At 47.5% G+C, this 16299-nt stretch overlaps 1 protein-coding gene and 1 long non-coding RNA gene across 2 annotated transcripts in view; one reads left to right on the plus strand and one right to left on the minus strand.

The window, feature by feature from the left end:
• Window positions 1-16299, minus strand: part of GRIK4 (glutamate ionotropic receptor kainate type subunit 4) — a 317557-nt gene that overhangs the window by 216275 nt on the left and 84983 nt on the right. The gene's annotated exons all lie outside the window — the stretch shown is intronic.
• LOC142047910 (uncharacterized) overlaps window positions 816-16299 on the plus strand; it is a 25030-nt gene continuing 9546 nt past the window's right edge. The window contains exon 1 of the long non-coding RNA XR_012657230.1: window positions 816-848. This is a non-coding gene — a long non-coding RNA (uncharacterized LOC142047910). The remainder of the gene's footprint in view (window positions 849-16299) is intronic.

Genomic DNA, 16299 nt, shown 5'->3' on the forward strand with positions numbered 1-16299 from the left:
AAAGCTTTCGATCCTCCTATTGGAGAACAAAACCCCAGCCCACTGTCTGCAGGCTCCCTTAAAAACCAGCAGCTGCTCTGATACTTGGAGATGGCTTTAGTCTTCTCAATGCACCTGGGGAGGCAGCCTCGAGCCCAGGCATGGCTGTGGTCGTGCTGGATCTCTGTGCGTCGCGAGAGGAAGTCTAACACACAGCAAGGAAATGCAGCTCGAGCAAAGCTACTGTGACTCTCGCAGCTGAAATAACAAACTTATTTTGTTGCAGAACAAGGAGAAATTCTGAAAAATTGTCAGGAAAAATCAGCAAACTTCTTAACAGGGTCTTTTTCATTCTTTTGACAGAGACAGTGAGTGATTTCCCTTTGCAAAGCTTCATCTGTGGAGAGGTTCAGATTTAAATGAAACTGACAAGAGGGAAAGGATCTGAATCAAATTCCAACAGTTGGGCGTAGCTGGGTTGTATTGCATGGGGTTGGTTTTATAAAAATTTTTTTGGAAGAGACTCTAGTTACAACCCATCCAAAGACACATGTTCAGTGCAACTGAAACTTAAAACTGATACAAGGAAATACATTCTCCCCCACCACATCCACACAAAACACACAAGTCACCTCTGGAATGGATTGCCACTAGGTATCATCAGAAGCAAGAGCTTAGCAGGATTCAAAAAAAGGATGCGACGTATACAACTAACAAGAATATGCAGAATTATAATTGTAAAGATTACAAGTATCCAATAACTGAAATTAGACGAAGGTTTCTAACCATCAGAGGAATGAAGTTCAGGAATAGCCTTCCAAGGAGAGCAGCGAAGGCAAAAGACATATCTGGCTTCAAGACTAAGCTTGGTAAGTTTATGGAGGGGACGGTATGATGGGATAGCCTAATTTTGGCAATTAATTAATCTTTGACTACTAGCAGTAAATATGCCCAATGGCCTACGATGGGATATTAGACGGGGTGGGATCTGAGTTACTACAGATAATTCTTTCCTGGGTGTCTGGCTGGTAAGTGTTGCGCACATGCTCAGGGTTTAGCTGATAGCCATATCTGGGGTCGGGAAAGAATTTTTCTCCAAGGCAGATTGGCAGAGGCCCTGTGGTTTTTCGCCTCCCTCTGCAGCATGGGGCACAGCTCACTTGCTGGAGGAGTTTATTACAGGAGTGGATGGGTGAGATTCTGTGGCCAGGTCTACACTGCGACTTTAAATCGGTTTAATGGCCGATATACCGATTTAACGCTGTATCCGTTCACACGACGTCGTCATTAATATCGAGTTAACCGCCTCCTTAAATCGATTTCGGACATCCCAACGGTTATTTTCTGGTCTGGGAAGTAATTCCCTGCGCAAGCCGTTTAAAACAGACTAGTGCTCCTAAGACGCGAGTGTCATGAACCTTCCTGCCATCCCACGTGGATTGTGGGTGAAACGTCCCTGTGGTCCACCAGTGTTGCAGCACCATTGAAAAGTACCCTTGCGGTTCACGTACTGGGTGCCCTGGTGTTCTGGGCCAGATGGGATAGAGGTTCCATCTATGCCCCACCACAATCGGAAAACCCATTGCAGCAAAGCCATCCACTATCACCTGCACGTTTCCAGAGTCACAACCTTCGTAGCGAGCGCTTAACGATTGCTTTGGCTACTGCCATCACTGCAGCCCCCACAGTAGATTTGCCCACTCCAAATGATTTCGACTGACCGTAGCTGTTCTGGCGTGTGCAAGCTTCCAGAGGCTATTGCCACTCGCTTCTCCACTGTGAGGGCTGCTCTCATGTTTGTATTACGGCGTTTCAGGGCAGGGGAAAGCATGTCACAAGTAGTTCTAAGAATAGGTCTTTACGCATGCGAAAGTTTCGCAGCCACTGCGAATCGTCCCACACCGTCAAAACAATGCGGTCCACCAGTCTGTGCTTGTTTCCGTGCCCAAATTCGCGTCAATGGGTAGTAGATGCCCCGTTAATAGCAGTAGCTCCAAAACGCTGGGCCACGGTTATGGAGAATTCTGCCTCCATCTCGTCATCGCTGTCCTCGCCGCTCAGCAATAGCTGCCTCCTCCTTCCTCCTGCCTTTGCAGTTCATTTTCAGTATAGTCAGCACGAGAGTACGCGAGATGTTGACAACGGTCAGAAATACCATTTTGTGATCTCAGGGTCCATGATTGCTGTGCTATGGCGTTTGCTCAGTACTGCCGCGAAAAAGCGCCAAAGGTTGTCTGCCCCTTCACAAAGGTAGGGGTGAGGCTGTACCCAGCACCACCCGGGAATGTTTTATGCCCCATCAAGCACTGTGCTCTCAACCGGAAGTGGGAACTATGGGATAGCTGAGGAACAGCTACCCACAGTGCACCGCTCCTGAAATCGATGGTAGCCTTGGACCATGGACATAAGCAATCGATTTTTTGATCGCACTGTGGACGCGCAAAACCGATTTTATAACATCGGTTTTGTAATATCGGTTTAAACTACTTCGAAATAATCGTGCAGTGTAGACCTACCCTGTGGCTTGTGTTGTGCAGAAAGTCAGACTAGATGATCATAATGGTCCCTTCTGACCTTAAAATCTATGACTCTATTACTCTGTGAATGGGAACTCAATTTTCATGCTTTATGGCACACACTGACATCTACCCAACGGGAGTCAGGAAGGCAAGTTATCCCATAAAGGAGGCCTTCTTACATCATTTTCTGAAGCAGTTGGTATTGAACTGGATGGAGAACTGTGCTGATCCAGGCTGGCATTTTCTCTGTTTCTGTAATAACATAGCCCCTTCTAGATTTTGTCAACAATTCATCTTTAAGGGAACACACTAAAGATCCTACTTTACCCCTTTGTCAACCTACACAGTCACCCTGTGGTTCTTCTCCCTGCATCATCATCACAGTATTTGCACTGTGGCTTGTCAGGAATTAACTCATCTGAGGTGAGAGACAGTGGGGTGGTATCTCCTTCCCTAGGTGTCAGCAGGATAAAAGCACCTTTCTCTCTCTCTGGCACATCACAGTGAAGACATAGCTGCAGGAAGGGTCATTCAGTTAGCACATCTCAGCACTGGAGGAGACGATATGCAGAGGAAGATGATATTAAAGTTAAACACCTGTTGGGCTGAAACATGAAATGGATTTTTTCTCCTCTCCTACAGTGTTGTTTTGTTTGTTTTAATCTCCCCATCCCTCCTCCGTGCGCGTGTGCACACACACACACCCCTAGCTGTGTTGGTTAGGAGTGTGGGGGGAAACATCAAACCCCTTTTTGCCAGTGTAACTGCCTCTGCACAGGGGGTTCAAATGTGAGATGTGAGATGCTCAAGGTGGTGAGATGCTTGCAGCTAGACCAGGGGCACTCAGCATTTTCCAGGTGGCTGCAAGAGGAGCACTGGAGACATATCCCCCATCCAGAGCCAGAAGAGGAGGAGTGGTCGAAGCTATGGCTCAGATACTGTGGTGATGAGATCAATATGTTGTTAACAGCTCATGCTTCAGGGTTTCAGCTGGCCACCTGCAGTGATTAGAGAGGGATTTCCCACCTACTAATGTATTTGGGGTGGGGACGGTGTTATTGCTTTCCTCTGAAGCACCAGGGATGGCCAGGGCTGGAGACGGGGCATTGGACAGGATGGTCCAGGGCTCTGAGGTGGCACCAAGCACTTTCTTTCTCAATTGCTTGGCTGGCTGGTTCTTGCTCACATGCTCAGGGTCTAACTGATCACCACAGGTGGGGCTGGGAAGGAAATTCCCTCCAGGTCAGATTGGCAGGGACTCTGGGGAGTTTTCCCCTTCCTCCACAGTGTGTGGTTGTGGGTCACTTGCCAGGATTATCCGGTTCTATCTCACTTCATCACTTCCCTGCCATTGTAGGGGCCTTGGGTACTGGTGCACCTCAGTCTCTCCTATTCTCCGCCTGTGGCACGTAATAGTCAAGTCCCCTGTGGGCTGTAAAACGTAGGTCTAATTTCGGTTGCTGTGTTTCGTGTGTGGGTGCTGGATGGTGTTGGTGGCCTGTGATGTACGGGGGGTCAGTGGTCCCTTCTGGCCCCAAACTCTATGACTAATACCTAGAATGATAGATGACTCTGCTCACCCACTGCGCAGCTGGCTGCACGTGTGGCTCTGATCCTGATGAGGACCATACAAATACATCAGCAGAAGTAAGCTGCACACCACACAGGCTTTATCTGTGCTTCCCATAGGGGAGTTTTCTTGCATTAAATCCTAGCAGAAACAAAACTCCCTGTAAATTTTACCACAAGATAACCAGGTGAGGTCAACACTGGACCGTTCCCCCACCACCAGAGCCCAGGGTCGCCCAGCAGGCCAGTGGCAAAGCTAGGAACAGAATGCAGGTTGTGACATTGTGTACCTTGGGGGATCACCCTGTAACCCCCATATTCCTCATTTATATATATGATTGTGACCTTACGCATAAAACATGCCTTGTAAGATATCAGGGGAAAGGTTATGATCTGCTGAAAGCCATTTCTTGATCCATATATGTATATAATTAATGCATATGAAGTTATGAGAACTGCGTTGTATGGTTGTGACTAAAACATGTTGTAAGTTGGGGAATTGGGCAGATATTAGCTCCCCAGAGGCAACAACAAGGAAAGTAGCCAACACCCGAGAGGGGTGTCAATCCACCCATCAGCAGCCTTTGTCCAGCAAGAGAGTTGCAATGCAATGACTCACCTGCATGAGGCCACACCAGGGGAACCGCTCAACAATGCCCACCAGACATGCCTGGACTTGTGTTCTCCAAGCTCATGGACTGAGGGTATAAAAGAGACCACAGGGGCCACATGCAGGGCCTTTCTCCTTCACCCATCTGCACTGCAAGCAACAAGGACACTCTGAAGAAGACTGTAGACTCCAACAGAGGGGACTGGCCCAGGTTTCAAGGGTGAAACCTGTGTACTATGAACTGTAATATCCAGTGGGGTGAGAAAAACTGCTTAGTCTAGTTGCTAATCGAGTTGAGAGTTTAGACTGCGTGCTCATATTTTATTTTGGTAACTAACTCTGACTTTTTGCCCATCACATAATATCACTTTAAATCTATCTTTTATAGTCAGTAAATACGCTTTACTGTTTATTTTTACCAGTGAGTTTGCCTTAAGTATGTGGCAAATCTGCTCAGGTTTGCAAAGGCTGGTGTACATCCACTTTCCACTGATGAAGTGGTGAACCAATTAATAAATCTGCATTGCTCATCTTGAGCAGTGCAAGAAGGTATATTCCTGAGGTACAAGGAAAGGAGCTGGGAGGATTTGGCTCTGGTGCCTTTCTCTGTGTGATTCATGAGTGGCTCTTGGAGCATTCTAGCTGGGTGTGGGCTCCACATGCTGTTGTGCTGAGTGATCACAGCACCTGGAGGGGTTTGCTGCTGATCACTAGCAAGGCATTGTCAGAGACAGCCCAGGCTGGAGAGTTAAGGAGACACAGCAGTCCAGTGGTCCCAAGCTGCACGCTGGGGATCCCATCACACAAGTCTCCTGAGCCCTAGGTCAGTGAGCTATTTACTAGCTCCCACAGCCTGCCCGTGCCTTTAAGAAGTAGCACCAATTACTCCCTGCCACCACAGAGCCAAGAAGCCCAGGTTGGGCCTCCGAGGCCCAGCTCCTTCCACTGCTTCCTTTTAGTGTGGCACCTACACACCACACCTTATCATGAGCTGGGCCAATCTAACCCTTACAACACTTCCCAGCTCCAGTTTGTCTTGCCCTCAGTGCTGGTGCCATCACAATTCTCTGTAACTCTCCACCTGTGGCTGGGCCACGTGAAAATTTCTCCTTTAATGTAAAACAAACCAACAAAAAAAAGGGCTAAAATCTGGGATTTTTTTTTTTTTTTAACTGCTCAGGATTTATCTTTATTAACAAACAATGAAAGTTTAAGCTCCGTGGTCTCAAAGTGCTATGGAGAGCCCAGGAAGCCCTGCCCACTTCAGATACATGTTTGTTTTGAGCTGCCACCATCAAGTAAAAGGCCAGGAGGGGGCTAGAGGGTAGTGGAGGGGGACAGGCACAGTGGCGGCACCTCAGCAGATAAAAGGAAAGAAGGCAGATTCATTCCCAGCTGAGAAGGGTTTTGAGCTACCACTGTACAAGGGTGGGTGCTGCCTGCACACTCACTGCTCCTCTGACTTACAGAGCACAAAATCTTGACACTGCTTCAAATATTTAACTGCTTTAAATTTTCTGATAATGAGAATTACCAGGCTGACGGCAGCATATCTTGGATACAGCTTCTGGTTAAGTCTGACTCTCAAAATCCTCTTCCGTCAATCCTAACCCTCCTCACAAACCCACACCCCGGATAACTCCCCCATCTTCTCCCTCCCTAGCACCCTGGCCTCACACATCCTCCTGCCAGCTGTCAACAAGGCTGGTGCTTTCCTAGTGTCACATTTATCTAGCAGGAGGACCCAGAGTACTTTGCAGGTCATCAAAGTTCAACGAAGCAACCTATGGAGGCTATTGCAGCAGCCATTCTGCACCTGCGTGGCTACACTAGAGTGGGTGGTGTGGGTGTGGGTGTGGAATCTACAAGAAGAAATATTAGGTGAGAATAATCGAAATCACCCGAAGTGGAATTAAGCCAGAGCTAACAACCCCACTCTTACAAAAAGAGCCCTGGGATTTTCAATGACCACAAGCAGTCAAGGTGCTGATTTTATACCAACTCAGAGGGGATTGCACCTCCAACAACACATCATCCTCTCATGCCATTCGGAGGCACCGACTAAGTACTCAGAGGGAAGAATGACACCCATTGATTCACCAACACCCCTTTCATTCAGCTTTCCTGGGAGGTTTCCAATCCTACAGATCAGGCCCTAATCAGTGCAACGTATGAAACAGTAACTAACTGTATCATGGTAGTGCCTTACCATGCTAGGTGCTGTTCAGACGTACAGCGAAAGACAAAGCCAGTCCCAAAGAGCTGAGAGTCTTAGGCCATGTCTACACTGAATTCAGAGGCATAACTGCAGCATGTGCAGACCCACCCAGGCTAGCTCTGATCTAGCTACCTCCACTAACAATAGCAAGGAAGCTGCTGCAGCATGGGCTGTACAAATTGTCACAGTTCTGGGCAACTGCACCTGTGTTTCCCCTCAGTGGTCCAACAAGGGCAGCCAGGCTCAGACTTCCAGCTCCCCAGCCATTGCCTTTTTAGATGGAGACCCGTGTCTCGCGCCCTGGTCACTGGGATATTCCCAGGGTGCCCAGCTCCCTGCCTTCACTGTGTTATTCCCAGCACACCTGCTCACTTGCTCTCCAGAGATGGTTATCAGAGAGAGCTTGTGGTTACTGACACCACACAGGGGAGTACCGGGGAACAGCAATACCAGAGGGAGCATTCTTTAACACTGAATTCCTGTGTAGACGTACCCCTATATCACGCCGTTTCTGAGTATCCCCAACTATAAAGCTGGTCTGATGCTTACTTCACATGGGGACCCAAGACACGTAATATCTCTACAGCACTTTGAGATCATGAGATAAAAAGGGATGTAAAAGTGCAAACCATGCACCAAGTTTCTCCCTACAGTATGCAGCTGCGTATCAACATCATTTCTGCTGATATTAGTTCAAGGTGATACAACACACAATGCATGGGAGGAATGAGAGCGTTTCACTTGAGCATCGCTCATTAGAGCATGATAGGGGCATACAAGGTGACCGACATTTCTAGGACCTCAGCTTTAATGTGATGGTAGAGAGAGATCCTTTGAGAAAGCCCTTACCGTGGTGTCTTCTTGGCACAGAGCATTCCAGAGAATCACAAAAGCACTGGAGCTGCTCAGGAAATGATCTTTTCCCCCCATGGAAATTTTTCATGTAATGCATTTCCTCTGGTTTTTGTCAAACTTTTTCCAAGTTTCTATTGAAACCCCCCCCAAAAGCATGTTGTTAGCCACCAATTTTTTATTTTTTTTTTTAGTTTAAACACAAAACAATTCTGGTTGACAAAAAAATGACAAATGATCAATTTCAGGGGTGTCAATTCATCAATAAAAGCCTAAGGCTTTTTGAGGAAAATGGATATTTTTCCTACACATTTTCATCTAACTGAAAAGTCACTTTCCACTGGAAAACATTTTGATGGAAAGATTTTGACCAGCTCTTAAAAAACACAACCAACAAAACTCCTTGTTTACTGGTAGTTAGAATTCCTCCTTGCTTGTTCACTCTTTGCATAAAGTGCGTTCTATGGCATGAGTCAGATCTGTGAACATGACAGTGACGTTTTGTTTTGTTTCTTCTAAAAAGCAACAACAAAAAAAGCCAACTACACCATTCTTAAACGTATCAAAATGCTCTCTGGGCAAGAGAAGGAAGATTAATCTATTTATTTCACTTACATCTCTAGCAGAGTCAAAAAAGAAGCGGAGTGACTTCTACCAAGGCCACCTAAGAGAGGCAGTTTATGGCCAAAAGGCTGGGTTGGCTTCTTTTCATGTCAGCCAAAACTGGAAGGGAAATAAATAAATTAAACTTCCACTCTTGCCCAGAGATTATCTTGATACATTTAAGAGGCGCTCAACAAGTCTTTTGTCTGAGTTAAGGAACAGGCCAGTTGGGAATCACTCTCTAAGACACCTCTGGTTTATATGTTGTATTTCAGCAGAAATTTCTCTGGGTATAAGGGTGCACTTCTAGGAGAGCTGGAGAGTACATTCGAGAGTGCAGAGGAAAGAGGGCAGCATGCCAGACGAAGAATATGCACGAGAGCACATGGATAATGCTTGTGAGAGAGCATGGCAGTTAACATGAAAGAGCAAGAATGTGCTTAAGAGAGCAGGTGGAGCGAGCGGGCTAGTGTGCAAGGATAAGAACATACACAAGAGAGCAGGTGTGTAAGCATGCAAGAAGGGACATGCACGAGGAAGTCCGAGATATCACACACTCATGCAACAGTAGCAATGTATGTGAGAGAGCAAATGTGTAAACATGAAATATGCGAGCACAGAAACCTACACTTGAAAGCTCAGGAGTTAAGAGTGAATGCATGCAAAAGTAGGAAGGTATATGGGTTACTGTGCACCCATGCAACCTATGGAGCAACAGAGAAGCCTACAGCAATAAATAAACACCCAATCTCCCAGCAAAGACGCTCCAAAGCACGAACCAAGTTCCTGATGTTACATTTAGAAGGGATTTATTTGTACAAGTGAAGCTTTTAATCTTGGTTGTAGCATAAGAGGCACAAAAAAGACTTCAAACCAGAAATGCGTGTTTGATTAACGGTTGAACGCCAAGCAGCATCCAATTAGAGGCACGGCGCTGCAGCCTGGCTAAGATGAAATGTCACACTCCTGAGGGGGGTGGGAGAGAACGAGCCGTTTCCCTTGCTCACAGTAAAAGGGCAATTCCTGAGAGGCTCAGTGGCCAGGGGCAGCAGAGGAGTGCGGGCAGCCTGGGGCCAACAACAAACACCGCAGAGACAAATTCCACTGTGCAACTTCTCTGCCAAAATCTCTGTCTTCCTAGCTGGGTCATGGTAGCAGGAGATCAGCCCAACGGCATGGGATATTTCGTGCTGTTTGAATAGGGATTTGTAAAGAAAGATCGCTGGGTGGGGAGAGACGACAGTCTGTCTTAGGTGCATATCTGGCACCATTATTGGCATGCCTCAGAATCTTTAATGAGTTTACCCTGCCAACACCTCCAGGAGGCAGATACAGATGGGGAGCTGAGGCAGAGCAGGGTAGCAAACCCAGGACTTCCATGGATTGCACCCTCATCACTAGACTATTCTTCCTCCCTGCACTGAATGACAGCTCTAGGGCAGGCATAATTAAATGGTCAGAACACAGGATTGGGAGACCTCAGCTCTTAAGGCTCTTGAGTCTGAGGCCAACCCCCTCTTTGGCTTTGAGCAAGTCACTTACCGTCTCTGCTTCAGTGTCCCTATTTGCAAAATGGAGATGATAACCCTTACTTCCCTACAGGGGTTGTGAGGAGTGAACGATATTTTCAGAAGGGATTTGAGTTCTTCGTAGTAAAGGCTGGCTGAGATTTTCAAAGCTTCCTAAGGGATTTGGACACCTAGTCCCCAAAACTTTAATACTTTGAAAATCTCACAGTGAAATCCCAATAAGAGCTTTGCCACTGACTTAAACGGACACAGCATTTCCCCTTCAGCTGTCAAGTGTAGGGGGTCAGTGTGTGCCAAATCCTCAAGTCCTTATCCAGTGTTGACTCGGTCCTTACTCAAGTAAAACTCCCTTTCCAAGACACCGCCCTACAGAAACAGAAAGACGACCACCACACTCAGGTGGATCCCATCCCTCAGGTTAAGTCTTCAGTGGTCAGTGTGGGACCACTCGGCTGCCATGAGAAAAGCAGCATCCAGGCCTATACAGGAACACCACAACCGGACGGAGGATCAGAAACAACTCAGCACCTGGGCTCAAAATATATTCTGAGAAGATGAAAGGAGATCAAAAGCAACCAGCTGTCCGCACCCCTAACCCAGCAGTGCTCTGGAACTACTCCCAGAAACATCTCTCCACATTCATGATGCTTGAATCCAGCTGTTAGCCCTGCAGGACCCCATCCTGGGGTGGATTTTCAACTGGTCTCAGTATTGGCTTCATGCTGGTCTCAGCCAAATGAATGAACTTCACAAAAGCGGGGCTACGTTCGCACTGAGTGCTTGTAAAATCCACGCATCACATCTTCCAGCTGTGTGCCCAGAGTCACTCAACCTACTGCAAGTGCCACCTGTGTGCACTGATTATCCTTGTTAACCAATCCTAGCATCTTTCCGATGCTGGGTATCTCGATCCATTCCAACGTTCTAAGCCTTGTGGAACGCCATCTTAACTTTTCCATCTTAACCCAGCCCTGACACCTGTGAGATTCGCTCCCGTTCAGAAGTGCTCCAGCATGATGTAGCTCTGTATAGTTATGTTTCTACACCACTCATCTCAAACCAGCTACGAACCCAGCAGGCCTCCGATGACCCCAGATGCCCACTACTCTTCAGCCCAGCTTATTTTGTGCTCTCAGCTGTCAAACGGCAGCCTCTAGAGAGACTCCTAGACCCAAAAGAAAAGCTGCAAACTCCATTTCCCACATTGCTCCCTTACACAAGCGGCATGGCCTTTGCTTGGGAAAACTGGGTATAAAAGGGCGGGGGAGAGGGAAGGGGACACATAGTGGATTTTGAGAGTGAATGACACCAGTTATTCATGTCATCTTCAAGCCATTTTCTCTCCCATTCCTGCTGCGGGAGAGCAGTTCTCTTTGACAGCGGATCGCTCCTTCTGGTTAACAAAGAGTTAAATCCCCTATTGCAGCTGTGTTCCTCCCTCCTCATCAGTCTGTTTAAATAAACATCCCAAAAGAGCTGACTGAAGAGGGAAGCAGAAATGTTGAGATGCTGGATTTACAATGAGGGCAAGCGGGCAGGTCTGTTCTGTGCTAAAAAGACCCTGAATTAAAACCTCAGCTCCTTCCTGGTTCACAAATGGCTTCTGCCCTGAAGACGTCACTTAAGAAGCCGCCTGTACTGAATGCTCAGCTGTCTCCACTTAGGATATGTCTGAACAGAAGCTGGGAGCCTGATTCCCATCCAAGGCAGAGAGAGAAATAACAGCATAGCTGTGGGTAGCCCGGGCAGCGGCTTGGGCTAGCCACCCCAGCATACACCTGGGGCACCTGGCAGGTTTGTACTCATGCATTGGTGCTGGAATTATGGGTGCTGCTGCACCCTGGCTTGAAAGTGGTTTCCATCATATCCATGGTTTACAATTTGGTTCAATGGCTCTCAGCACCCCCACTATACACATTGTTCCAGCACCCCTGTATCCGGTGGCTAGGTCATGCTGCCGCTCTGGCTACATTGCTAGCTCGAGCAGAGCTAGTCCATCTCTTGACCCACCACAGGACGCATGCTCCCAGCTGCTGTGAAAACGTACCCTTAGAGACACCCCATGCTTCACCAGAGAGACACCCCAGCTGAGAAGACTCTTGCTTTGGGATGGCTGTTACACACCTGAATCTCAAACACAGATCTGAAAATCATCCACTGGGACCATGTTGTTCATGATTGATCGTTAAACTCTGAACCTGATATGTGTGTGTGTGTGTGCACATGCACACGTCCCTGTGGACATGTAACGTGCAGAGGATGGGGTTTGGAGGGAAGGTTGATTCTTTCAAGAGGGAGTTTAGGCAGAAAACTTAGCTATGAACCATCAGTGCAAAAAGGACTGGTGCATAAAACCATCGACACCACAGTGCAGAATAAGAATACTCCCAGAGTAAACAATGTGCAGTTTCCTATTAATGACATGGTGCTGGATTAACTCTGGCCCCGTAAATGTCCTTAGACTTATCACTCTATGGTACCAAGACTGATGACAACCCCAGGAAGCCGCTCGTTAAAAGCTGAGCAAACACAGTGCCCCATTAGATGAGTCTTTCTCCCGAAGTTGCGGCTTCTCCTTCTCTCTGCTCCACTAGACAGCAAGACTCTGCAATCACTTGGGCCTCCTAGGAAGAGAGTTAATTTCTCTGGATAGCCAGAGTGGACATTTGTCCTGATGTCTCTGTTCTCAGAACTGTTTTACGCGCATGCTACATGAGTTTAGTCTGGCAGTTCTCGCATGGAATGACAGGATATAAGAAGTGTAGGCAGCTGACTAGACTCCTCTGCCTCACACTGCTGATTAAGTAGTGGGGCTTGCAGTCTCCATTATCGTGGCGAGGTAGTGAGCAACCCATCCTGTGGATCTACAGAGTGGTAACTGGCCATGCTAGTGCGCTCTGACGTACTGCACAGTGCACAGGGTGAGTTAGTGTGCGGGAAGCTAGCGTGCTGTAGAATGCTGGTTTGCCACACGCTAATTCACCATGCAGACAAGCCCCGGACTCAGTCATATGATTCAGAATTCCCTTTCCTCTCCTACTAGGCATCCCGACCCTGCCGTCTTTCCTCTGCTGCCTTCCAAGGAGAAAGAAAAGACAAGCACCTCCTCTCCTCTGCTATTTTAATGCTGGTCCCTGGGACAGATCCCAGTGTGATCCACGTCGTGGATCTCTATTTTAGGTTCTTAAATGAGCTCCATCACAGTCACATCTGGACACTTCACAATCTATAATGTATTTGTTCTGACAACAGTACTGTGAAGTAGGACATCGCTATTATCTGAGACACAGAGTGTCTGGGGAAAAAAACACATGGAAGTCTGTGGCAGAGCAAGGAACTGAAGTCAGGTCTTCCTAACCCCAAGCTAGCACCCTCACTACCAGACCATCTGTCCTCTCAGAAGGGACAGAGCGAACTGTTGCAGCACAGAGAAAGACACAGCAGGGCAAGCCATCCTGGGGTTTACTGGAAAAAATATTTGACATTCACACCGCGAAAGGACTATGCAAACTATACACCACACACAGCACTAGTGAAATGCAACCACCTCTGGGGTGGGGGACAGCAGCGAAATCAGAGTATGATGCATTGCACTACAGAGAGTGGGAAGGAAATTTTGGCCCAGGACACCAGAACAGATGTCTGTTCTTCAGAACAAGTGCCTGGGGATCTTTTGGGCCACATCTGCAGTTGGTGGAAATCGAGCAATATCCACCACCTGAAAATTTGCCCAGTTGCCTCAACCGTGCACAGGTGACTTAAACCGTTACGGTCTCATGCCCTTTGTCACAGCCACACAATGTACCGCACAGATTTCTATTTACCTCTTTGAGAAATACAAAGGGCAGATCTGTTCCTAGGGAGATTTGAATCTGGGGCTGCCCTTCACTAAGTGCTTGGAATGCTAAACCCTCCCTTTCCTATGTGCACCCAGACTGCTGCACAGCCCCTTGCCCACAGCACCCAACTGGCTTTGCTGGACCTGTGGCGCAAGGAGGAAATTCTCCATCTGGCTCCATCTCTACCATCTCTGAGAATACAATAAAGACAAAAGCAACAGCTACTAGCTGTCCCGGGCCTAAGAGCCCACAGAGCTCTTCATCCAAAACTCCCTTGGCTGCCTGGTGAGAGAAACAGTTTGGCAGCATTGAAATCTTTGCTTTGTCTCTCCTCTCCCACCTGCTCCGCCTGCCTCCATGCTCTCCTCTTTGGAGTCTTACCGCCACTCAAGTGGAAATTGGTCTGTGGAGAGGAGAGGGGGCATGGGATTTTCAAATGTCTCTTTTTTGAGCTGATAGCAGCCCTTTCAGCCCAAATGTTGCTCAAAAAGGTTCATGGAGACAGATATGTATTTTTATGAGCGCCCCAGAATGAAATCTTTTTAAAAGCTCCTTTTCTTAAGCACTTTGAAATAATTAAAGTCTTCCATCAAATTACACCACAGATCTCTCTACGAAAAGCCTTTAATTTCCATCCACATAATGTAACTTCATCCAAAAGATGAACTCTGCGGGCTTTTTTTTTTTTTTTTTTTTTTTTTTTACATTTTTAAAAAAAATAATATCATGCTGGGAAAATTTAATTTGATTTTAGCCTGACTAGAATGTTGGACGATGCAACATTTTGTCAGCAGACCACAGCTGCAGCGGTAAATCACAGACCCACCCGCTTCTAAGCGTCATGTTCAATCAATTCAGGGCCTGCAGAAGCGTAGTCCCAGTACGCACATAGTCCTGTAAGGGTAACCCAGAGTCACTGCACAACTTGAGCATCAGATCCTTCCCTTAGAGATGCCTTCATCCCAGAGACAGAGGCAGGCCAAAAAGAACTAAGGTCTGGCAAGTGCTCACTCACAGCGGAAGAGTCAAAGTTTAATATTTATTAAAATAGGTTGTGGGTGGGGTGGGGAGAGCTGCCAGTTTAACCTCTGCTTCTTAGGATTTGTCTGCACTGGAGCAGATCTAAAGTGTCCTATCTTTGGTCAAGCTAGTGGAGGTATGGCTACACTGGCACTTTACAGCGCTGCAACTATAGCGCTCAGAGGTGTGAAAAAACACCCCCCTGAGAGCTGCAATATACAGCGCTGTAAAGCCTCAGTGTAAACAGTGCTGCAGCGCCGGGAGCACGGCTCCCAGCACTGCACACTACACCTGCAGAGGATGTGGTTTACGTGCAGCGCTGGGAGAGCTCTCTCCCAGCGCTGGCACTCCGACCACACTCACACTCCAAAGTGCTCCCGTGGCAGCGCTTTGAAATTTCAAGTGTAGCCATACTCTAGTGCACCAAAAATAGCAGCATAGCTGAGACGGGCTAGTGGGCTGAATATGTACCTATCACCTTGGATGGGAGGGATTGTACTCAGGACAGCTAGCCCAGTCTGCTGCCTCACTCCTATCACAGCTACACCACTATTTTTAGCTCACTCAAAGCTAGCACCATCATGAGGCTGCAACCCTGGGCCCACCGAAGTCAATGAGGTCAGGATTTTGTCCTGTATTGGCAGCAGACTGCTCCACAGGCCCTATTTGCATTAGAAAAAGGGCTGTCTGGATTTCATTGTCACTCCTGCTCCTGGACTGTAGTCACTTAAAGACTATTTGGCGTTACACAGATGAAGGGTCTGCTCCTCAAAGGGGCTGGGCCTGCTGTGTGAGTTTTATATATTAGCATCTCAGAAGGGCGAGTTTCAGAACACTGAAGATCGGGATCCGGAGCACGGGAGAAGGCATCCAGAGGCTGCTTTCTCCTGTGCTCATTAAGTCGTATATTCCCATACAGGAAAGAGGGAACCATCCACCTACATGATGCTCTTCACTGTGGCAGCAGAGTACCTGCATATTGGGGTGATTCTACTTTCCCAGAGTGAGAAGGAAGGTGGGGGAACAAAGCGAACATTTTGAATTGCATCAGACAAGCAAGAGGAAGCCCATAAAAGCAGCAGCACAGGGGGCAATAATCACGAGAGACATTCAAGCGAAAGACCGCCAAGAGTTTGATCAGCAGATGCCCGACGCTAGATCCCCCCTCAATATAAGCATCAGGAGGTGGCCTCCTAAGGACATCGGGAAATGCAATCCCTTCCCACCCTCATCTGAAATAGCTAGGATTTGCCAATTTTCAGGGCACGCTAGAAGGTCCTGTCCTCTGACTATCTTAGACATTTATGTGGTCCCCATTACACTGCTCTACAGCCAAAATGCTTCAGAAATAAATGTAGTCAAACTTTACTAATTCTGGGTCACTGAGAACGAAAATGATGCTTAAAATTGTTGATTGGCTCTAGTCTAGCTGATGGGCTCCAGACTACAGAAGTGGAATCTCCTGGCAGGTGATGTTAGGGTTTCCATGTTCCGTTACCGTCAAAAGGATCTTGTCCCATTCTTCTTCATGGAAGGTGATCTTGTAGCCTGCAACAACATC

The sequence above is a fragment of the Chelonoidis abingdonii genome, chromosome 18, assembly GCF_003597395.2.
Source record: "Chelonoidis abingdonii isolate Lonesome George chromosome 18, CheloAbing_2.0, whole genome shotgun sequence".
In the NCBI taxonomy this organism is placed as follows: Eukaryota; Metazoa; Chordata; order Testudines; family Testudinidae; genus Chelonoidis; species Chelonoidis abingdonii.